The following is a 25,554-nucleotide window of genomic DNA, read 5'->3' on the forward strand; positions in this document are numbered from 1 at the left end:
ACTTTAGTCTAGTTATAAGTCTAGAAGAAAACAGGGGTGTTGGGGGTGGCTCTGGAGGAGAATCAACATTATCTTGCCTGGCGACTGCCTCGGTGGAGGCCATCCCTGTTGTCTCAGGCAGTGCAGGGTTTATCTCCTCAAGCAAATGTGTAAAAGCTGATGGCAGCATGGGTTGGGGAGGGGATGTTGCCACTATTGGGGATGGGGAAGCTATTTCTTCTAGCAAAAAAGGTTCATCAGAGTTTACAAACTTAGTGTCCCCAACATCATCAGGGTCCTCCCACACGTCCCCATTACAAGCTGCACGTTCCCATTCTTTTCCAATCAATCCCCTGACTTTAACAGGAGACACCTGGCGAGGCTGTGCATGCACCTTTCATTGCATGTCAACCGCTCTCATGGTAAGAGCTGTGTCTGTTTTTCCACAATTTCAGCTCTTTCTGTCCAGAAGATAAGACTCTCACACAGGGCAATCTTAGCAGATTTGAGGCTGAGTATCCACTTCTGAATCCAGGAGTTAAGATTCCTGAGTTCCTCATATTTTTCATCATTTTGTCCACTGAACTTAGGAGCAACCAACCTCCTTCATTATGTTTCTTGATTCTCCAGATATGGTCAAAGGTATTATATAGACTAAACTCCTTGCCTCTCATGAGCAGAGAATCAGGAGTGTCAAATGCATTTATTTTACATAACTCTCTAAACAGTTTACACCAAGGACTCTCAGTGTTCTCCATATGTTAGAAGTAGGGTCCTTAGCGTTTTTGTGTCTAATCATATTAAGCAGCCAAATCCAGAAACCCCAAAACCAATGAAAGAACTTCATCCTTAATAATCTGCTCCCCTAGAACCGCTTCTGCTACCAAAATCTGTATTAGTCAGGGTTCTCTAGAAGGACAGAACTAATAGGATATATAGATATAGATATAGATATACATAGATATATAGATACAGATATATGTAAAGAGGAATTTATTAAGTATTAACTCACATGGTCACAAGGTCTCACAATAGGCCATCTGCAAGCTGAGGAGCAAGGAGAGCCAGTCCAAGTCTCAAAACTGAAGAACCTGGAGTCCAGTGTTTGAGGGCAAGAAGCATTCAGCATGGGAGAAAGATGTAGGCTGAGAGGCTAGGCCAGCCCCTCTTTTCACGTTTTTCTGTCTGCTTTATATTCTACCTGCACTGGCAGCTGATTAGATGGTGCCTACCCAGATTGAGGGTGGGTCTGCGTGTCCCAGCCCCCTGACTGAAATGTTAATCTCCTTTGGCAACACCCTCACAGACACACCCAGAGTCAACACTTTGCATCCTTCAGTCCAATCAAGTTGACACTCAGTATTAACCATCACAATGGGGTAGGGGTTGCTAGGCTTGCTGCTGATAGGTTGGGGCACAGATGAAGTCATAGGTGGTGAAACTGTCTTCCTGCATGCCAAATCACTTCTGGGTCAGGCCACAGGAGTGAGGTTGACAGGTCCAAGTGGAACCATCAGGTCCAGGTGGAACCATGGGTGTCAGACATGCAAAAAACCTGAATAGATATCTCAGAAGGCCAATATACAATAGTGGTGTTATCTGCAGGTGTGACTGGGAATTGTTTATGTGTATGCCTTAGCAGAATTTAGATTCCTCTCCTCCCCAGTCTGATGGGCTTTTATTAGGTTTACAAAGGTAGTCGACTTTTGTAGAAGGGCTAGTATCATTTAAACTACAATCTAAATGTCTCTCAAAGTTAGCTTGCCCCAAAACCTCAGGAAAACTTAGGAGAAAGGCAAGATGGGAGGTGGGTTAAATCAGATCTCTTTCACTGTCATAATTTTCTCACTGTTATAATTTTTTTGCAAAGATTGTTTTATGCTTATTTATCAACCCCTTAAAATAGCTTACAGGTAGGATGTTGACCAGGTCTTCAGTACCTGCCTGTTTTCTATTGTATTATTTTCATCATTCTAAAACATCATTTTTGAAGTCCCTCAGCTTTTTTGAGCTTTTGGAAAATATATTCATAATTTTTATGTTATAAAAAGTTATCTGTAAATTCTAAAACCTATTATAATAACTGGGAAATTTAAATTAAAATTGTATTGCACCTGAATTCACCTTTGTTGCATTGTTTTTCTCTGGTTAAAGGAAGCAATTTATACATGGCATTTTCCAACTTCAGTTTCAAGAGAATACTTTGATATTTTAAAATATTTCAATTCTAAGCAAAATACTGTTGCACAATTCTTCTTAATGTATGTAGAAAATAATATTCATACTTTTGTTAGCCTATTATATTATAGAAATATCCAAAAAACAACAACAAAAAATAATGTGGAAGGCAGCAAATTTTAACTCTGGGGATCATTTGTCAAGTCATTGTGTAAAGTGCTCTTGAATGTAAATTATTGTCATTGTCAAGTAAATTCAGATAATTTGAATTGAAGATAAAACAATTAAAACAAATTGCTCTTCCTTTGATGAAAGATTTTCTTGTATCGGTAGGACTGTGGTGTTCATTCTTTTGCTATTTGTCATTTAGGGTTTGCTTTCAGCTCCTATAGCTTGGTCTTAATCTGTTGCCTCAATATGGAAGTTTGCTTCTTCCAGATGGAGCAGGAGAATTTCTCCTGGCTTCTACAGTCTGTCTTCAAGAAGGGTCTAGATTGTATTTAAGAGTTCACCTCAATAGGTCATATCCACTCAGGATTAATTTATGGTCAATTGATTTGAGATTTTAGTTCTTTCCTCACATTCCTTTCTGCTTTGGCATGTATTATAATATAACCTCACGAAGGAAGTGGAATGCATTGTATTTGCGTTCCCACCCACACTCCAGAAGGGAGAGAATGGGGCACCTAACCAGAGGGTAGAAACCTTGGCAGGATGGCATTTCAGAATTCTCTCTACCACAGATTCCTTGCCTTAATATTAAATCCACAGTTCATGAAAAACTCTTTTCTTAGACTCATAGACCCTTATTAAAGCTAATAGAACCAAAATAACTTAAATATATCCATCAACTTTGTCCTTTTTTTAAAAAAGAAAATGCTAGGAATATCCCTTGGAGCTCTCTATTGGCAACTCTATAGTTTCTAAATTATATTTCCTGTTATAATAGTATTTTGATCATAAGTTTTAATTGTAGTTTAGTTCATGAGTCAGTTTTTTTTTCATTTTGGTAACCCCCAAAATATATTTAAATGAAAATATGCACTTAATTTTAAATAATGACCAGAGTCTAAAACCAATTGCCTGCTCTGCATAAGGACATCTAGCTTAGTTTCTGTACTCAAAACAATAAAAATATCGTAAATATCATAAAGCAAAACTGGACAGAATGTATGATCATACCCCAAATAAAGAAAATATGGTACAGCAGGAATATATTAAATTAAAAAGAATGAAACTTAGAGGGTTGTACATGCATTAAATGAATATTACTGAAAGTGTTACCTAAAATGATTTATTGGTATCATTTTAGTTAGCTTTTACAATTTTATTAAAATTCCATTATAAACCAGGAAGCACTACAGACTTGACATTTCATTATTGACAAGCCAAATTACGTTTTTTTGGATATATTGTAATGTGTCTAGAAATAATAAGGGAAAATATGAGGTCAATGCAATTATGCATAAAATCTGCCTTAATTATCATGATGGACTGAGTACCACCAGGATTTACTAGATAATTATTTTATTCTCAATTAAATCTTCACATGAGAATGCAATCTGAGGTCTTTTCTTCCTTATAGAATGCTACCATAACAAGATTTAAAACTGTGTATTTGTGTGTGTTGTATGGGTGCTTACGCGTGTTTTATCCATGGTATTGAAATATAAAAGAAAATGTCTGTCCAAATTTTAATCTGTATTATGCATAATATTTCACTTGATTACTGATGCTCAAGATTTATTTGAGGACTTCATATTAATTACACAAATTTTTGTGGAACACCAGTTATGGTTGATACAGAAGAGATAAAGTGATAAATTCACAGCCCAGTCCTCACATTAGTCTACTCCACAAGTTTATCTAAGAAATTATTAGAGACCCTATTAAAGCTGAATTTTACAATTGCATGGTAGTCACTTTCTGCCCTATATTCCTTGATGGAATATAATATAGCAAGAAATGATAAAACTAAGGGCAATCCTGTTCTGGGTTTTTGTTTGTTTGTTTGTTCGTTTTTTTAACCTTGAATGCAAAATTCACACCAATTAACTAAAGACCACATGTACAAGCACTTATAAGTTTTAAAAGTAAAAATATGAATTCTTTTGTGTAACTTGTTTTGTTTTGTTTTGTTTTGAGACAGTCTCACTTTGTTGCCCAGGAGTGCAGTGGCACGATCACGATCACAGCTCACCGCAGCCCTCCAGGCTCAGGTGATTCTCCCACTTTAGCTTCATGTGATATATTCATGCTTGTTCTTACAGGGTTAATGGATGAAGTCTTAAACTCTTAAAATTATAATGCAGGAAGATACCAGGAACATAAAGGACCAACTATGTTTATTAATTGAATGGTCATTAGAAGCTAAGGATTTATAAGACAAATATTTGCAAGTATTAAGGATCTTTTGGCATAGGGTTAAATGTTGACTTTATTTTATTCACATTTTAAAGTTTCGTTGAATAGACTAGTTTTAGATTAATGAAAGAATAAAAGTAGTGCCGTATCTTTTGTTTCTCTTTGAAAATTAGGAAGATTTTGGAGTATCTAGGGCTTTAAAAATTTTTTAATTGGTATGTCACTTATGCTATGCAAGAGTACAGTGATCAGTCAAATGCCTTACAAAGTTTAATGATTTTGTTGCAATAAATTACAACAATTACAATTATTTAAAAATTTCATATGTAGTTGTTAGAGGAAATATACGTGATTGTATGAGGCAGAGAAGTTACATGAGAGAAACACTCAAACTTGTTATATTTTTGTGAAAGTTACTGTTATGTCTTGTCCGTTTTGTAGATATACTGTCCTTTAAATTGTGCTTTTCATTCATTCTTTGAGTAGCTATTAGAAGCCTTTTCATCCAGGCATGAAAACATGTATGCACATTAATTGCATTTGAAAGTTTTGTGTGTATTTGTGTGTGTGTGTGTGTGTGTGTGTGTGTATTTGATGCAATGTTTTTTGAACATCTATTTTTGACAACCTCAGTATGAAGAAATCTGGCTGGGATTATTTTTGTGAACAAAAGCAACAGTGGTGTGTCGTTTCCAAATATTTCTTTCAAGTCGTGAACTGCTGTCTATTTCTGAGATGATAATGCTATGATGGCATCGGATGACAAGTAAAAAATGTAGGACTTTTTTTTCGATCTCCTAATTTAGTTTAACTAAGCATTTGCTCTTTCTTTCTTAAAATTACTGGGCTGTAACACGAGTATATTGCCAGTGTACCTGTGATATCACTATATCAACATAGAACAACTCAGTCAAAAGCCCAAACATAAAGACACACAGGAGTTGTCTGGGTACAGTGGCTCATGCCTGTAATCCCAGCCCTTTGGGAGCCCAAGGTGGGCAGATCACCTGAGGTTGGAAGTTCAAGACCAGCCTAACCAACATGCAGAAACCCCGTCTCTACTAAAAATACAAAAAATTAGCCGGGCATGGTGGTGCATGCCTGTAATCCCAGCTACTCAGGAGGCTGAGGCAGGAGAATCACTTGAACCTGGGAGGCGAAGGTTGTGGTGAGCCGAGATAGTGCCATCACACTCGAGCCTGGGCAACAAGAGTGAAACTCCATTGCAAAAAAAAAAAAAAACACACACACAAGAGTCACATCTCAACATTTTGAAATAAAATAAAATAGGCTTATTGTAGTCCTGAGACTTTTTAATCATGTGTCTCAAATAATCTAATCTGTTGGCCATCTCTAACAAGTAGCCTTTCTCTTAAAAACACAATTCCATTACACATTTTAACAAAAAGCTATGGATTTGTGGCAATTCAAACATAAGTAAGGATATTAAAAATACTTCACCCTTAATCAGTCTTCTGGGAACATTAAAAACCAGAGGAATTTTTGAGTTTACATGATGGCCTGCCTGGTAGTGACTTCACAAGTGATTCTTCTATAAGGAATAAAAATGTTGTCTACATGGGAAGTTTAAATTCAGTTGACAACTATGGAGTTCAAAACAGAACATACCATACAGGTCTGGGCTGTAGGAACTAACTCACACAATCCCCCTTCACTCCTCTATGTAACACCCACCAGATTTAGTGGCAGCTGCAGAAATTTCCTTTGGTAATATTCATTTGAGAATATCTCAAAACTATTTTAGATGTTGTAGATTTTTAAGACACAATTCATTATGACAAAATGTCACAAAAAATTTATAAACTCAGAGAAAACCATGTGTATAAGGCTATGAGCATGTTGATTTGAATTTCTAGGTGAACCTCTTTGTAAAGAGCATTCATTTTCCATAGGCTCAGAACCTATTTATACTCCTTTCTTTATGAGAACAAGTTTTCTAATAAGAACAACTTTAAAAAAACCTTTTAACCTGGAGTATGGGAAGAAAGAAGATTAGAGATTTGTTAATGAACCTTTAAAAAAGTTCAGTAAACAACATAGGTAATTACCCTGTTGGGAAATGCTGCTTAATTAAAACACAGTCATTCTAACAGCATACACATCTGCTGCTACCAGGACTTGTTTTTTTCCTAAAATAACTATTCCTGAACAAGTTTCTCTCTTAGTTCATTTCTTTGGAGAATCTTCATCTCAATTTTCTGCCTTAATCTTGTGTTGTATCTCACAGTATTAATAATTATAGTAGAATACTACAGAGCAAAAAAGGTTTTGAAAAGATTGATGTCCCTCTAGCGTTTATAGCTCTGTGTTTCACTTTGGAAGATAGAAATTATTTTCTTCTCAAAACATTCTAAACACAGTCATAACAGGTCTGAGATAGTAGTTTTTTTTTTATTAGGAACTCAAAGCATGACCTCAGAGTTGTAGCCAAAATAGGAGAACTATCATATAAACACTGAAAACCTAACACAGTATTATCAGGAAATTTTATTCAAAGACTGTTTAAACTATGATTTATTCTGAAAACTGTTGTTACATTTAAAGAGGTTATTTTCTCCACATATATTCAATATTGTGTCTTATCCACGCCTACAAAAAAAAATAAAAATGCTTAATTAAGTAGGTCTAAGTTATAATAAAAATAATAGTAATTAATAATATATGGACAGCATTTACTATGTGCCAGGCTCTGCATTATGCTAAACATTTTTCACACTCATGTGTGCATTTTGTTAATCTATCAATAGGATCCAAAACATTGTATTTTTCCACATGAGGTTCAAAATCTCTCATCCACACTTGGCCACTTGAAGGTAACCCTAGGAGCAATGCTGTTAACAAATGTGTTCATTTTTTACATTAGAAAAGGATATTTAACATTTAATATGGTGAAAAACAAATAATGAAACAAAAATGATATCTCCAACAACATGAACAAAAACGATATCTTCAGATATTTTTGCTGATTTGAAAAATAGCAAGACCCATTTGTCAATTTTGGCTTTTGTTGCCATTGCTTTTGGTGTTTTAGACATGAAGTCCTTGCCCATGCCTATGTCCTGAATGGTAATGCCTAGGTTTTCTTCTAGGGTTTTTATGGTTTTACATCTAACATTTAAGTCTTTAATCCATCTTGAATTGATTTTTATATAAGGTGTAAGGAAGGGATCCAGTTTCAGCTTTCTACATATGGCTAGCCAGTTTTCCCAGCACCATTTATTAAATAGGGAATCCTTTCCCCATTTCTTGTTTTTGTCAGGTTTGTCAAAGATCAGATAGTTGTAGATATGTGGCATTATTTCTGACGGGTCTGTTCTGTTCCATTGATCTATATCTCTGTTTTGGTACCAGTACCATGCTGTTTTGGTTACTGTAGCCTTGTAGTATAGTTTGAAGTCAGGTAGTGTGATGCCTCCAGCTTTGTTCTTTTGGCTTAGGATTGACTTGGCGATGCGGGCTCTTTTTTGGTTCCATATGAACTTTAAAGTAGTTTTTTCCAATTCTGTGAAGAAAGTCATTGGTAGCTTGATGGGGATGGCATTGAATCTGTAAATTACCTTGGGAAGGATGGCCATTTTCACGATATTGATTCTTCCTACCCATGAGCATGGAATGTTCTTCCATTTGTTTGTATCCTCTTTTATTTCCTTGAGCAGTGGTTTGTAGTTCTCCTTGAAGAGGTCCTTCACATCCCTTGTAAGTTGGATTCCTAGGTATTTTATTCTTTTTGAAGCAATTGTGAATGGGAGTTCACTCATGATTTGGCTCTCTGTTTGTCTGTTATTGATGTATAAGAATGCTTGTGATTTTTGTACATTGATTTTGTATCCTGAGACTTTGCTGAAGTTGCTTATCACTCAAGAGCTTCTGCACAGCAAAAGAAACTACCATCAGAGTGAACTGGCAACCTAAAAAATGGGAGAAAATTTTCGCAACCTACTCATCTGACAAAGGGCTGATATCCAGAATCTACAATGAACTCCAACAAATTTACAAGAAAAAAACAAACAACCCCATCAAAAAGTGGGCGAAGGACATGAACAGACACTTCTCAAAATAAGACATTTATGCAGCCAAAAAACACATGAAAAAATGCTCACCATCACTGGCCATCAGAGAAATGCAAATCAAAACCACAATGAGATACCATCTCACACCAGTTAGAATGGCAATCATTAAAAAGTCAGGAAACAACAGGTGCTGGAGAGGATGTGGAGAAATAGGAACACTTTTACACTGTTGGTGGGACTTTAAACTAGTTCAACCCTTGTGGAAGTCAGTGTGGTGTTTCCTCAGGGATCTATAACTAGAAATTCCATTCAACCCAGCCATCCCATTACTGGGTATATACCCAAAGGACTATAAATCATACTGCTATAAAGACACATGCACACGTATGTTTATTGCAGCATTATTCACAATAGCAAAGACTTGGAACCAACCCAAATGTCCGACAATGATAGACTGGATTAAGAAAATGTGGCACATATACACCATGGAATACTATGCAGCCATAAAAAATGATGAGTTCATGTCCTTTGTAGGGACATGGATGAAATTGGAAATCATCATTCTCAGTAAACTATCGCAAGAACAAAAAATCAAACACCGCATATTCTCACTCATAGGTGGGAATTGAACAATGAGAACACATGGACACAGGAAGGGGAACATCACACTTCGGGGACTGTTGTGGGGGGGGGAGGGGGGAGGGATAGCATTGGGAGATATACCTAATGCTAGATGACAAGTTAGTGGGTGCAGCGCACCAGCATGGCACATGTATACATATGTAACTTACCTGCACATTGCGCACATGTACCATAAAACCTAAAGTATAATAATAATAATAATTTAAAAAAAAAGAAAAATAGCAAGACATATAAGTTGTTAGATACATAGAACATTCATGTTAGAATATTTAAACAGTACTAAGTTGTTCAAAATAGACATCATTATTACAGTATCATAATGCTGATGTGATTACCATTAATAATGTAGTGTATGTGTGTGATTGTATTATGGAATATATATATATATTCACAAATATTCATTATTTCATCTATTTGTATCTCTTTTCAAACAGATCTACATCACCCATTTAATGACTGCCTACTATTACATCATAGGCATTATACTCACCAAATTTACTACAAATTAAATTTATTTAATCTTCAAAATCAATCTAGAAAATATCATCTTTATTTCCATTTTACAGATGAAGGAATTAAAGCAGAGATTGAATGACTTGTCAAATCTGACCTTGCAAGTAATTAGTGGGGTCTGGTTAAAAATAAGGCAGCCTAACACCAGAGACCATACTTTTAATCTCTATTCTGTCTTTTAGAAGGCATAAATGGCTATAAACTGGTTCATTTACTTTTTGGTAATCAACTGCAATATTACATCTGAGGATTGTAATAAAATCTAGTTTTATTTCTTAAAAATAGCTAATAAATGCACTGATCATCAGATACATATCATACACACATTGTTTGGTTAAAATGAAAAAAAAATGATGAGACAAAATCAGGCACGTATTAAGAAATTTTGGTGGGCTTTGGTTACTCACACCTGTAATCCCCACACTTTGGGAGGCCGAGGTGAGCAAATCACTTGAGTCCAAGAGTTCCATACCAGCCTGGGTAACATGGCAATACTCCATTTCTAAAAATAAATAAATAAATAAAATATAGCCAGACGTGGTGGCGTGCACCCCAGGGGTGGATTTTGCAGTGAACGTAGGCAACAGAGTGAGACCCCCATCTAAGAAAGAGAGAGAGTGAGAGACAGAGAGAGAGAGAGAAGGAAGGAAAGTAGGAAGGAAGGAAGGAAGGAACGAAGGAAGGAAGGAAGGAAAGAAGGAAGGAAGGAAGGAAGAAGAAAATAAATAAATTTTATAAATGTTGTAAGTGCTGTGGTAAAGATATGTTAATGGCACACAAAGAAGCATGATTTAATTTAGCTCTGAATTTCAGAGGGAACCTTCTGGAGGAGATAGCACTTTTGATTGACTTCATAGATGAGTAGGCCATTAGTAAAGCCATGAAATGCAGAAGTATAGTAAAAAGCAAGAGTGAAGGAAATGGACATGGAACTTCATGATGTACAAGCAGCATAGTAGAAGTTTGATGCAAATAAGGAGTATACTTAAAGATGGGAAGAAAGATAAATGAACCTGAATAAATCAGGAATTACTATAAATTATATAGCATGGAATGTTCTTGTTCATCAATAATTGTGTGTTCCTTTACATCACGGCTCCTTTTCCAGGCCAAGGTACTTAAGAACCTAGTCCTACTCCATCTCTCTCTTTTTCTGTAATGGCCATTGCTATGCTGTGGTTCTAACTTCGGAGACCATGGGGTCTAGTTGGCATAACAAAAAGAATGATAATCTGTTTAACGTACATTGAACTATGATATGATGTAAATATTAATTATGCAAAAAAGATAATATTTCAGGGACTGTATGTTGTAGCAGGATAACCTACCAACTGTATTGTCATGATGAATATAAATTAAGACATTGCTGTCTTATTTTCTTCATTATTCATAAGGTATCTCTGCATTATCATAGCTGCTGTTTCCAGCTTTCTAAAGCTGCACAAAACCAGTACCATGACTTAAGTCTTCACTCCCTAGTAAACAAGTGTTTGATATTTCACTGTTCAAGTTTCTCTCCTTTTAGGGCTTGTTTTCTGTTGATAAATCATTAATGGCTTATGCGTGACCCTTCCTAAATGAGGATTTACCCAAACTTTCTGGAAATAGCACATATCTTAACTGAAAAGGAATGATAATGTAGATGGTGAGATGTCAAAAAGAAAATTCTAGGATGCTGGAACAGAAAGTAGGATACTAGTCATCAGACTGCATGGCTCCTAATCTGCCTACACACCTGCATGATAAAGCAGATTACAAGATCACAAGCAAGAAGTGATTATGTCTCCCTGGAGGAGGGAAGTAAAGGCTTCATGAAGGAGGTAATGCTTGAACTGAGTTTCAAAATAATAGTAATTTCTTTCCCCAAACAGAAGAAGAAAGTCATTATAGACAGAAGGAACTATGATAAAGGAAAGCAGTCTGGGGAAATTGTAACAGTTCTGTATAAACAGATTAACAGGTGACAATGGAGCTTGAATCAGAAATATAACTGAAGAGAAAATGTGGGGCCAAGTATGATGCCATGTTATAAATATTTTTTAAGTAGACATTGAAGAATTCTATTTGATTTTATTTATTCTAATAAGTTTGAATGAATTCTCCAACTGTGTTATATGCACTCCCCTAGGCCTTCAGGATAAAAGACCACAATGTCTCTGCCCTTGAGAAGCAGAAGCCTCAGCTGTTTCATAAACATATAAATGCACGTGGGTTTTCCAAAATCCTCCTTACGTCAAGATGTAACATAAATGGCCCCACACAGTGATATAAATAATATGCATATTTTCCCCTACTCAGTCTAGGCATGAGTGGTCCAGAGATTGGTAGGACAGCTTGTCTCCATAGGATTATCTTGAGGCTTCTCTTTAACTTTTTGCGTTGCCTTCCCCTAGGGAGTTAGCTCAGGTGTTAGACTCAGAATCATGGTGGAGATTTGCTTCTAGTTCTCTATTTACATTCCAGTCTGCAGCAAGTAGGAAAGAAAAGAAGGTGAGGGGCAGTAACTACTTACACGAATGTAATTGTTAATTGGTTACAACTAATTTTAAGAGACTATGAAAAGGAGCCTCCAGCTAGATTTCCATTATCACAGCTAAAATGCAGGATTCTTTTACTGAAAGGAAGAAAATGAACAAATGAATGGGTACTGAGAAAAAAATAGCATATCCTAATACAATGAGTGGATGAAGGAGAAGGAATTGTGAAGAATATCTCACAGATTTTGATGTGGGGGTATTGAGAATGGTAGTTTTCATTCACATATATATTATAGGGAATGACTTAGAAGGAAAACAAGTTTTTTTGACACATGAAGTTCAAAGTTATTGTGGGATAGTCTGGATATAGGTGTGGTCTTAGTCCACTTAGTTTTACTATCACAGACTATCTGAGGCTACCCAATTTATAATGAAAGATGTTTATTTCACTCATAGCTCTGCAGGCTGGGAAGTTCAGGGGCATGGCACTGGCTTCTGGTTATCCTACTGTGTGATAACATGGTATAAGGTCAAACAGGAAGTAGACACATTCCAAGGGACCAAACACTGAAGGCATCCTTGTTTTCAAATAACCAGCTCTCATGGAAATTAACCCAGTCCCAGGAGAACTAAAACTCACTATTGCAAGAACAGCATCAAGGCACCCATAAGGTAGCAGCCCCCATGAACCAAATGCCTTCTGTTAGCCCCCACATCTTAAAGGCACCTCCCAACATCATTACATTGGAAATTAAATTTCAACATGAGATCGGACAGAGACAAACCATAGCAAAATCAGAGCTGGTGTCAACAAGTCAATTGGACATATTATTTTAAATGTTTTACTATTAAGTTAACTTGAGATACATTTGAGATTCACAAACATAGATATTTAATTAAGGATACTTAATCTACTTTTGAAGTAGATATCACATACAAAAAAATGTTGAAAGAGAAGAGAAAAAAGTTGAGATAAGGATCCTAGTGAACACAATATAAAAAATAAGTTAACATATCCATTTAAAACTGATTGCAATCTTTCCTGCTATCTCCAAGATTACAATTTTTTCTGTCATCCCCAGATGTTTGCAAAATGAACACTAGGAGAAAAGCAAATCTGTATAACACTGCTCCCTTTTACTAGCAGAGACTGATGTGGAAAGAAAAATAGTAAATAAAGAAATTTTAGTATATGTGTGCTGCCAGAGATGATACCCAGAGTTAAAAGATATTAATTTAGCAGAAATATTAATTTTTCAGATATGCAAATGTAGAACTAGAACTAAGGCTTAAGATTAAATTTGTCTTTAAAATAAAAAAGAAGAATTAAATGTATGGGGGAAGAGAGCTTAAGGAAGAAAGTATTAAACAATATAGCAAAAGGCTGGAACTTATGAAGAAATATTGTTGGAGATAAATGTCTTAAGACCATGTATTGGGAAATGAAACAAGATTTTAGAACAAGGACGTCCAATAATATTCTGTTTTAGGCTGGCTCATTTGTTACAATATTAAATCACTTTTGTAAGCCCTTCTACCAATTTAGTAAGGTATAGTACACATATTTTTGATATTTGTTATGAGAGGGGTTTGCTGGTAAGATAGCATGGCTAAGAGGCTAAATTTCTTGTGTAGGCTGGCACAGAGTAAAGAAAATAGAAATTAAAAAAATATGGGCCAATGTCATTGAGACTTCTCTGTAAACATTAAAGAAAATGACAGTAAGGATAAACTTCCCCAAGACTTTGCTGACCTTTTAGAAACAGTGACAAATTTCAACATATGATAATTCAACATATCCCTGTATTTTAAAGTCAGGTGATTAGCAATTTATACCTTAATTATACCTGCAATGTTAGCTCTTCTTTGACATGAAACATATTCATAGGTTCTGAAGACTAGGATGTAGACATCTTTGGGAGACCATTATTGTGCCTATTGAAGAGTCAGAAACCATATTTTATTATAGATAAGTCTTTTGTAATCATTTCATAAATATTTTCTGGAATATCACATTTTCATGAGTGAGTCAGCATGACTAATTCAATGAGTTAGTGAAATTTTTATAAAAGTGAGCGTTAATATTAAAATCATCTTAGCAATTAACTTTCAAAGTCAGCTTCTGATAAGAATTAAATGCTGAAGAGCTAGATATTTTGATGGAAGTTGTTTCAAACATAAAAAGATAGCTAAGCTGTAGCAAACAGAAATGGAAAATTTTAAAATTCAGGAGTATTTCATAACCACATTTATGGTTACATGTCACCAAGTTCAGATAACTAATTTACTCATTGGAAAAGGCACTGAAAATACCTTTAAAATATTAAAAATAGCATAATGTAGCACAGTTTGAAGACAAAGTATACACTGAAATGATATTTCAAAAAATTACACTCTTAAAATATATTTTTTGGATGTTTATGTAAAATGATGGTGATAACTTGATGTTTTCTACCTCTGTGGAATGCATATGACACCTAAGATGTGGATATTATAAATGCAGTATAAGAAAACTCAACGCATGCTTATTCTAGATTTCAGATTATTGATGATCTTCACCACAAACTCTAAAGCCTCCTCTGTTTGGGCAATAAGAGAGCAGGTGTATGTGATATGAGTCTCCTTCCTAGATAATATATTGCTGCAGCTTCCATGTGTAGAAATTGAGCTGAGTGGCATTCTGCCCAGTGCTGAGATAACAGATAGGGTGGTAGCAGTCATACTGGCATCTGCGTAACTAACTCACTTGGTCCTGCCATAGCCAAGCAAAAATATTGAATTTTCCACCAATGAGAACTCAAAGTTTCTTTTGAATTACCTGATCCAGTGGCACAGATTCTATTAATATAATTGGAATCCCCGAAACATTTTACAGTTAGAAACTCAAAGTTAGTGTATTACCCCATTTAAGAGGCAAGAAAACTAAATGCCAGAAAGATCAAGGAGGCAAAATTACTCAGACAGACAGATTCACACATGAGTTGGCCTAAAATCTGTGTCCCTCAATATGAACTATACTGATAATGAGACCACTATCCTGATGATGAGACCAAAAACATTCATGTGAACAAAAGACAGTAAAAGGCTTGTAGGTAAGTTCACAGGTATATTTCCCTTTCATCTATCTCTACTTCATATTAATCTGCCAATATAGTTAAACAAACAAGCAGGGCCAACATACTAATTAAAGGCCATTAAGTTAACAAAACTATAATTCTGCATCCAGTAGAATAAACTCTTCAGTGTTTCATGCAGGATTTCTGACATGAAGATATCTAAATTCTGTAAGCATGAACTCTGTTTCCAGAGTGTAGATTTTTTTATTTGATATGAGTACAGTTATCAATTGGGTCATAATTCAGAAGATCTGGGAGATATTGTTAATGGCGAACTTGTTTCTGACTGATAGGACATTCGATATTGAAGTATATACATCTTTGCCACAGAAAGCAGTAGCATTCAGCTCCACAGAATAATACTGTTAAAGGATTCCTGATGCAGCTAAGTGTGGTGTTTCACACCTGTGGTCTTAGCTATCCTAGCTACTTGGGAGGCTGAGGTGGGAGAATATATTCAGCACAGGATTTCGAGGTTGCAGTCAGCTATGACTGGGCCACTGCAGTCCAGCCTGGATAACAGAGTGAGACCCTGTGTCAAAAATAAAAATAAAAATAGAAAAATAAAGGAAAAGAAAAGGATGCCTGATGCTGAAATAAAAAAAATTCAACTGATTTTCACTATTAACACTTAAAATGAGCTCAGGCTATAAAAATAATGTCTTCTGCTTAATTACTTTTCCAGAACTGTAGGGTACTTAGGCATTCTCACTCTAAATACAATTACATGCATGTATTTTCAGCATTTATGTTAAAGATGATTCTAATGTCTTTTCCCAGTATCTTTAGGCAATGAAAGTGATGGCATCAGTCTGTTGTCTATTTAAATGTTTTCTGTAAGCTCTATAACACACTCAAAGATACAGATAGATTTATTTTGTTTGGTCTAATTCTTTTTTAATTCTTTTTTTATTCACTTAAGTTTATTTGTGTTAATTTTTAATATTTGTAAAAAGGAATAACATTTGAAAACCACTATTTATCATGAATATTTCCTTTTTCTGTAGTAAGTTTTCTCAGTTACTGATTTCACATTTCTAAACAAGAGGTAAACATTGTTGGTTTCATTACTGATGATGGGAACTTCGATTAATTGGTTAAAATGGTCAGCTCCCAGCTTCTTCATTGTATAGTTACCATTTTTAATTTGTAATTAATAAGTAATATGGGGAGAGATATTTTACTTCAATTTATCAAACTGTAATCCTCTAGGTTTAGCATTATTGATTTTTTTCATGAATCTATTTTTAATATGATGGCAAAATAGTATTTTCTAAGTCCATTATTCCTTTTATGTTTATTAGCTGGCATTCTACTATGAGCAAGAGCATTCTGTATTTTTTAGTTAATTAATTATAGTACGAATTCATGGTTATAATTTTAACTAATGATATTCCATCACCATATGGATTTTGATACACAACTTTTATTAGATTTACATGGTAGAATTCCTTCCAGATTTTTCTTTTCTCTTTTTCATGTAGATATATAACTACCTTCCCAACTGTTTAAAATCTGGCTCCAATTATTCTCATAATAATTTCTCACTTGCTCAACTTTGAAATTTAAAGAAAGTAGTTTTAGATTGGCTAACCTATACGAGCTAAAAACAATAACCATAATTCAATAACTGCGTACATTCTTTTGTCTTTAAATTGAGAGTGTATATACACAGTACTATATTCAAAATCATTTTTTTAAATAAAACCAATCACTGGTAGTCAAATGTAACTTTAACACATTATGTATTACTCGACTGACTGAAGGCGAAATCTGGAATACAGATTATGAAGTAAGTAAAAGAAAAGCTGTTCCAAAAAATAAGAATAAAAAGACTCAGGCTGGGCGTGGTGGCTCACGCCTGTAATCCCAGCACTTTGGGAGGCTGAGGCGGGCAGACCACAAGGTCAGGAGATCAAGACGATCCTGGCTAACACGGTGAAACCCTGTCTCTACTAAAAATACATAAAAAATTAGCCGGGCTTGGTGGCGGGTGCCTGTAGTCCCAGCTACTCGTGAGGCTGAGGCAGGAGAATGGCGTGAACCCAGAAGGTGGAGCTTGCAGTGAGCCGAGATGGCGCCACTGCACTCTAGCCTAGGCGACAGAGTGAGACTCTGTCTCAAAAAAATAAATAAATAAAAATAAGTAAATAAAAAGACTCATGCCCCTCGTTGAAAGGAAGAAACAACTTTTGTTTTGTTTTACTGGTTAATTTCTGTCTTCAAAGTTCAGTAGCTCCAGTGAATTGTGTTTGCAAGAAAATTGAGGGAGGAATTCCCTCTCTTACCTATTTGTAATGATAAGTGACGATTTTCTTGATTACATGCTTTGGAATCAATAAACACTAAAAACAAAATTTGTCCCCACTCTTTACAGCAGGGCAACTGTGGCTAAAACTCAGTGCTCTATAGCCTACCATTCGATCCTTCTGATACACTTGATAGATGACTTTTTGCTTTCACAAGAACTCTGATTTTAATATTCCAAGCAGCAAGTATTGTGATCTAGAAAGTCAAAGAGAGTCTTAGTGTCCTATAAGTCACACTCTGTGCTTGACAATCTTCAGACACAAATTCTCAAATGGAAAACAGGTATCTGTCACTCAATATTTTATCCTACACCCCCAGTAACTCTGAGTTTTTATGGTTGGTTATATAAATGGCATGCTGAGCTTAAGCTAATGTGTTTTCCATCACAAATGGCACAGCTGCTTTTTCCTCCTGCATTAAGCATTGAGCAGGTGGTGTTTTCTAACCATTTATGTTCGTTCTGCCTGCTGTCATGAGCAAGAGAGATCATAGATGTGCTCAGCAGCTCTTGCAGTTAAATGGTGATGAATAGAACAGTTACAGTCTGGTTTGACCACAGAAGCATCTCATTTGAAAACCATGGCAACAGAAGTGTGTGAAGTGGGGCTGGGCTCTGTCTTCTGTCATCCAGAAGTAATTTAACGTCATCTAGTCACCACTTGTTTTGGCTCTGGTTATTGTTGAGAATGGTGAATGGGAGCAGGAATATCCCTTCCCTAGAAGTGATGGGATGTTTTCTCTGGTTACAAGAGCAAAGTTTGTCATCAATAATTTACAAATACTTTACCTTTTTTAAAAACATTCCTTAGAATAGTAAGAAAGGTGCAGAGAAGTGGCCATGATACTTCCACATTCAGAATGTCAGCTAACAGTGTCTCCATTTGTAACCTGGACTTCATGCATAAAGAAAGACAAAGACTTTCTTGCCAAGACCAGCTCGGTCAGGAAGACCCTAACCCAGTGGCGCTAGAGGAATTAAAGACACACACACAGAAATATAGAGGTGTGAAGTGGGAAATCAGGGGTCTCACAGCCTTCAGAATTGAGAGTCCTGAACAGACATTTACCCACGTATTTATTAACAGCAAGCCAGTCATTAGCATTGTTTCTATAGATATTAAATTAACTAAAAGTATCCCTTATGGGAAACGAAGGGATGGGCCAAATTAAAGGAATAGGTTGGGCTAGTTAACTGCAGCAGGAGCATGTCCTTAAGGCACAGATCGCTCATGCTATTGTTTGTGGCTTAAGAATGCCTTTAAGCGGTTTTCCACCCTGGGCGGGCCAGGTGTTCCTTGCCCTCATTCTGGTAAGCCCACCGCCTTCCAGCCTGGGTGTTATGGCCATTATAAACATGTCACAGAGCTGCAGAGATTTTGTTTATGGCCAGTTTTGGGGCCAGTTTATGGCCAGATTTTGGGGGGCTTGTTCCCAACACTTTCTCATCCAATCATATCAGCTAAAAAAATTGTTTCTTTATACGTTCTTTTTCATTTCAAGGGAAAAATAATAAAAAAATAGATATCATACTCAAAAAGTATTGAATACTAGATCTTATGAAACATTTAAAAATATAATTTTGGGGAATAAAATTTCACATTGGTTGGATTTTTGACTTCAAATTTTAGGTTGATGACTATGTGTGAAGAAAAATGTAGATGAAAGCCACTGTAAATAAAATCAAGCTTGGGAAATAAATTGATGACTGTGAAACGATCATTGCGTTTCTGATTTTCTTTACTTTTGTTTCTTATATTCTGCTATACTAAATGTGTCATTTTGAATTTGTCTTGTTTCTATTAATAAAGATTTTACTGAAGGGAAATGATTATAAGTAAGACAGTCTATGACACTGGCTGGTCCAGGGAGGTGGAAAGCAGCATAATTGGACTAGGAGTGCAATTTCAGGCCAGGAAAGAGTCAAAGATACAAACTACAGAAGTAGTGCAGAAATAAAGGAAAATATAAGTCCAAAAATGGGAAGGTGATTGGGAAAATGTCAGAGAATGTGGTACAACAAAGAATAGGTAAAGAACTGTAGGAAGCCAGATGTCTGTGGCACTGCCTAGAGAAAGATCTAACAAAATAAAGCAAGTAGAAGGATTGGAGAGCAGTGAACTTTTGTGTTAGGTCTCACTGATTTATTATTTCATTATTCATTCATTCTGTAAAAGGCTATGTTGTAATATTTGATGTTTCAAATTTCTAAATTTACATATTGGCAACTATGTAAAAATAAAATTGGAATGGATTTTGCAAAATAGAGGAGGCTTTTAGGTTTCTATCTTATCTCTACTTTTTCAACTTATACTAGGAATCCTCACAAAGAGTTACATGTTTCTGAAGGCTACAGAGACTTACCTACATAATCATCCATTTCAGTATTCTTATTTAAATGCTTTTCATTGATAGAATACCTTAATCTTACAGCCACAGGACAGAAAAGGAAATGGTTAAGAGTGAATGTATCTCACATCTCTTACAGAAAACTGGCCAATTTAAGATTTTTGTTAAGAGGCCAGGCTGTGAAGCCTGTTAAGAGCTTCATCTCAAAGCTGAGCCACTTAAAAGCTGGTTAATATTAAACAAGTTAGGACTCAACTTTTTCATCTCTAAATATGGCCTAATAATACCATATGCTTCATAGAATTGTAGGGGAGAAATGATTTCTTAGTAGAGCTCATAGTACAGTGCCTGGACCATAGTACTTTTCTAGCACAATTTAGGTATGTGATAGTGTATTTATTATTACATTATTTTGAATCCTGGAAACTGAAGAACCTTTAGGAAATTTACATATTATTAGCAAAAGAAATTTGAAGTGGTTTGAGAATTGTTTTTATACTTTAAACTGGTGTTATCTTTTTTAGTTAATATCATTTTGAGTTAAAATAATACAATAAGCAGACACCAATCTGTATATTTTATTTGTATATTGTACATGGCACTAATTGTACTGTTACACTATTGTACCATTGCACTAGTATATCTTTGTATATTAACAATACAAATAGAAATTAAGAAGGATGAGATACATATAATTACAGGCAAGCACTTATGAATAAAATTAATGTGGAGGTATTTTTTCATAAAGCAAATTTACCACCATAACACTTTATGAGATTCAGAGTCTAATTAGTCCTCTTGATCCCCTAAGCACTGTTGTGACTAAAGGAGGTATAGCAAAGGCATATTGAGTAAACCGTTGTTGAGCACAATTCATATAATCATTGACTTGGGGAATTTAGAGACCTTATGAAGAGAACAGAAATATGTCCATGAATGTAGCCTTGGAAATTTTACTTCTAAACTTAGCTCATCCCTGAGAAATATTTCCTTATCTTTCTGACTAGGCTATGTTCTTCCTGTTTTAACCAGACCTTAACCATTATCATAGCACATACTTACACTCATTTACCTCCCTTCTAGACAAGAAGTTTCTGAAAAATACGTAATTTTCTTTTGTTTTTTCAGTCCCTGGCATACATTCAGCAGATAATAGGTGGTTAAAAATATGTGCACTTGAATATGATGTATATATGGACACAAGGACCCGGACCATATGCTATAATAATTTGCTGAGGAATGTCAAACTCCCCAAAACCTTTAATGTAATATGCCCAATCATTTCAATTATTTTAAATGTCTGCCTTTATTGGACATGAGTAAATAAAACATTTTAACACAGCTATAATTTTATAGTCATTAAATTAACAAGGTAAAGCTGATGACCTTATCGCACAACAGATTTTACAATTTCCAATTAACTTATTTTCTGGAGCTAAACTGATAGATAAAATAGAGACAGTTTTCTACTTGGGAGTGCAGGCACTTTATCCTCCATTGCTCTTATAAACATTTTTTGATGCAACGTTGACTATGTTAAAAATAATTCTGAGATTAGACATTCAACTTCATTAACAATAGGAATGAGGTATTAGGAGAATAAGGTATCAACTGAAAAGCCATTCAGACTTTACCCAAGGGGGGCAATTTATAAAAGAGAAGCTTCCTAAAATGCAAATGATGCTTTCTAGCAATGTGAAGGACATATGAGACCCAATATAAGCAGTTAACTAAGCCATGTTTTATTTATTTTAATTGCTAGTGGGATATCCATTAAATTGTAGAGTATAAACTGATGGTTGATAGAGTAAATAGGCCTGAAAGTGATGAAAATAATGTTCATCTTATAGTTCTGAGATGGACTCTGGACCACAAACAACCAGATGTTTAGGAGAAACAGCCTTTTTGGCACTTCTAATCTTGCCTAAAAATAAAATATATAATATTTTGTGCACTTTCCAACATTCAATGATTTGTTTTCACTATTACTAGAGGAAAGTGTTTAGAGATGTTAATGAGAATATGACATTTCAAAAGGCAATTGTGGTATCAACAAAGAATATATGAACATTGTGGATAGCATTTTCCATATATATAATGCTAAGGCATTTTATATAAGAAATCAGAAAGTTTCTACCATGTATTTTTATTAATTTAGCACCTGTAAGAAATACCTAAAAGCAGGCATTCCCAACCACAGAACAACAGGGGGTACTGATCCATGACCTGTTAGGAGCTGGCTGGGATAGCAGGAGGTGAGCAGCAGGGGGCAAGCAAGCATTGCTGTCTGAGATCTGCCTCCTCTCACATCAGCAGTGACATTAGATTCTCATAAAACTACAATCCCTATAGTGAACTATGCTGCAAGGGGTCTGGGTTGCAGGCTTCTTATGAGAATCTAACTAATGCCTGATGATCTGAGGTGGAACAGTTTCATCCTAAAGCCATCCCCCCACCACCCCTGTCCCTGGAAAAATTGTCTTCCACAAAAGAGGTCCCTGGTGCCAAAAGGTTGGGAAGCACTGCCTAAGACGATGTGGTAAAGTAACATAAATAAATCTGTTCTTTCAAGAATATAAAATTTAATTAAAAGGGGAAAAAACTGATGTAACTATATAAAATTCACATGTTGAGAGGACCTGGGTTAGAGAGAGAGAATTAGGAAAGGTTTTCATGAAAAGTAGATTTTTTTTTAAACTTAAGACTAATAAGAATAGAACACAGGTAGGTGGAGAAAAGAAGGAAATTGAAAATAGAGTCAAAGGCATTTATAAAGGCAAGAAAGTACAATGAACTAGTTCTGTTTAGAGATTAATGAGTTTCATCAGCTTGCACGGGCCACTTGAAGGATTAGTGATAATTATGAAATGTAGCTTTTGAAAGGGGTTGGATGAGACTATACCATAAGTTTTTAGATGGATGATTCAAATAAAAAAGGAAATTTTCTGAAAGAATGATTGTAATAATTAATTTTAATGAAAGCATGCTATGTTAACTTTACATGTTCTGTTATTTCATTTAATCCTCACAGCAACTCTGTAAAGTAGATGCTACTATTGTCTCCATTTTGTATAAGAGGAAACAAGCAAGAGGAGGTGAATAGCCCATTGTTACACAGATAATTATATAGTTAGGATTCAAACCTGTACAGTCTGGCTCCAGCACCCATTTTCATAGCTCTTTAGCTATTCTGCCTATCAAGGGAGTTATTCTAGAAGTCTGTTTGATTTTAAAAAGAATAAGTCATGTTTCAATAAATGAAACCAATTTAAAACTAAAAGTGAGTCATTTTTAATGGAAACAACCTCTGGCAAGAAGAAATGCCATTTTCTTCACTCTTAATTTTCCCAAAGCACCGCTGCAAAATTGTTCTGCCTGTTGGCATAATGGTAGAATATTCATTCATACTAAGAACTAATTAATTGAAAATAACTTTAATTTAGTTCAATTAAGCATAAATGTAGGGTTCCTGTGTCATGTAGAAATTTTCTTCCAGGTAGTACCTAGTCTCTCCCAGTATTTAGATTAGGAAACGTAATATTGAAGTGATAATGAACTATTCCCTGTAAAAGGATAATACTCTAGGACAAAGCCTGAATATGTAAAAAAAATGAAAATAAGTACAAGTTGTGTTCTGGAGAGAGCCTTTTGGTTTTTCTATGCCCAAAACATAATCTGTTAAACAAGTAAGAGCCTCCTGACATCTACATGTTAGGAGATGCAATCTCAAAGATACTCTAATGTAATGCAGTATGTAATTCTCATCAGTTGCCATATCATTAAAGGTTTAACTCAAAGCAGTGAATGCATTATTTAAACTAGTAGTTATAAGATTTTAATGGAGATAAAATTTCATTTTCTTTGAGTTTATTGATTTGGTCTTGATTTATTAATTTGGTCTTGTACGCATTTCAAAATATTATATTCTATTTGGTCTTATCGTTTTTATAATGTAATAGCTTGTTAAAGTATTTCTTTTCCTCTGTTCATTCCAAGACCCCAAGTAGAATAGGTATTTTTGTTTTTGCATTAATTTACTTCATTATCTTAATTTTCAGATTTTTAAAATTTCTCCACATCAAAATCTTTATTAGTTTTTCAACGTTGCTATAACAAATTGCTGTAAACCTACTGGCTTAAAACAACAGAAACGTATTATCTCACACTTTCTGTAGGTCAGAAGTCTGAGTGGACTCAACTGGATCTACTGCTTACAATCTAAAAATATTAAAATCAAGGTTTTACAAGGACTACAATCTTTACCGGAGGCTGAGGGCAAGAGTCAACTTTCAAGCTCATTCAAGTAGTTGACCATATTTAATTCCTTATGATTGTAGGGCAGATGTCCACATTTCCTTGTTAGCTGTCAGGTGAAAGCTGGTTTTGCTCCTGAATTCTGCCTGCATTCTTAAGCTTTCTATGTGTCTTCCTCCAGTGAGAGTGAGTTGAGAACATGCTTTAATTCTCTCTGACTTCAGCTCCTGTCTCATCTGACTAAAGGGAAAATAGGCAAATATAGTTACAATTGTCTAACACACTAGAATTACTGGACAAAATATTAGTAAGTATATAAGAGAAATTAATGATATTACCAACTACATTAATTTAATTGTGATTTATAGAACACGACATTCAAAATGGCAGTTTACACACTTTTTTTTTCAGGTGCATATGAAATGTTCACCAAGACAGACAAATGTAGATGGATTTCAAACTTTTTGGGACAGAGCTAAAGCAGTGTTTGGAAGAGAATGGACAATTTTGTATGGTTATATTAGAATCAAAGAAATAAACGATATAAACATTAAAAGCTAATCTCCAAGTAATTAGAAGGAAAAATATAATAAAGATAAGAAGACAAATTATTAAAAAATAGAAACAAGCAATACAGAAAGTTGGCAAAGACAAAACTTGTTTCTCTTTACTAGTCAATAAATGAAGGGGTAAGACAAAATTTACCAATATGGGTAATAAAATGAGGATATCACTGTAGATTTTATAATGTTACTACAAATGTAACCAATTAGAAGTACAGAAGTTCTAATGAAATAATATTCTCAAGATGAAATAAAAGTCTCAATACCTCTGTATCTATTAAAGCAATTGATCTTACAATAAAAAATTTTCCACATAGGAATCTCCTAGACCAAATAGTTTTAATAGTAAATTTTATCATTTATGAATAGCAGAAATAATACCAACCTTAAACAAAGTAATTCTGAAAAGAGAACAGAAAACAACTCACTTTAACTAGCTTTAAGAGGCTAACATAAGCCATTGACAAAACCTAACAAAGCATTTCAAAAAAGCTGCAGACCCAAAGTCCGGAGGCAAACATCATTAAGAATGCAAAATATTCTAAACCATAAACAAATTAAATGCATCATTGTAAAAGAAATCCCTCAAAATAAGTAAAATTTTTCTCAGGAATTTGAGGTTAGTTTAAGATTTCGAAATCAATTAAATATTTTAGATAAATAAAAAATGATGAAAATTAAATAACCATCTCAATAGTTATATAAAATAAATTTGAAAAGAAAAACAGCAATTATTCATTAAGAAGAATCTCAGAAAACATGAAATAGAAGGGAAGAACCT

General features: G+C 34.9%; 2 long non-coding RNA genes across 4 annotated transcripts in view; one reads left to right on the forward strand and one right to left on the reverse strand.

The window, feature by feature from the left end:
• The window catches only part of LOC134740167 (uncharacterized), a 120,309-nt gene that overhangs the window by 84,249 nt on the left and 10,506 nt on the right, over positions 1-25,554 (forward strand). The gene's annotated exons all lie outside the window — the stretch shown is intronic.
• The window catches only part of LOC134740168 (uncharacterized), a 239,331-nt gene that overhangs the window by 64,794 nt on the left and 148,983 nt on the right, over positions 1-25,554 (reverse strand). The window lies entirely within an intron of this gene.

This window comes from Pongo pygmaeus, chromosome 8 (assembly GCF_028885625.2).
Source record: "Pongo pygmaeus isolate AG05252 chromosome 8, NHGRI_mPonPyg2-v2.0_pri, whole genome shotgun sequence".
Taxonomy (NCBI): Eukaryota; Metazoa; Chordata; class Mammalia; order Primates; family Hominidae; genus Pongo; species Pongo pygmaeus.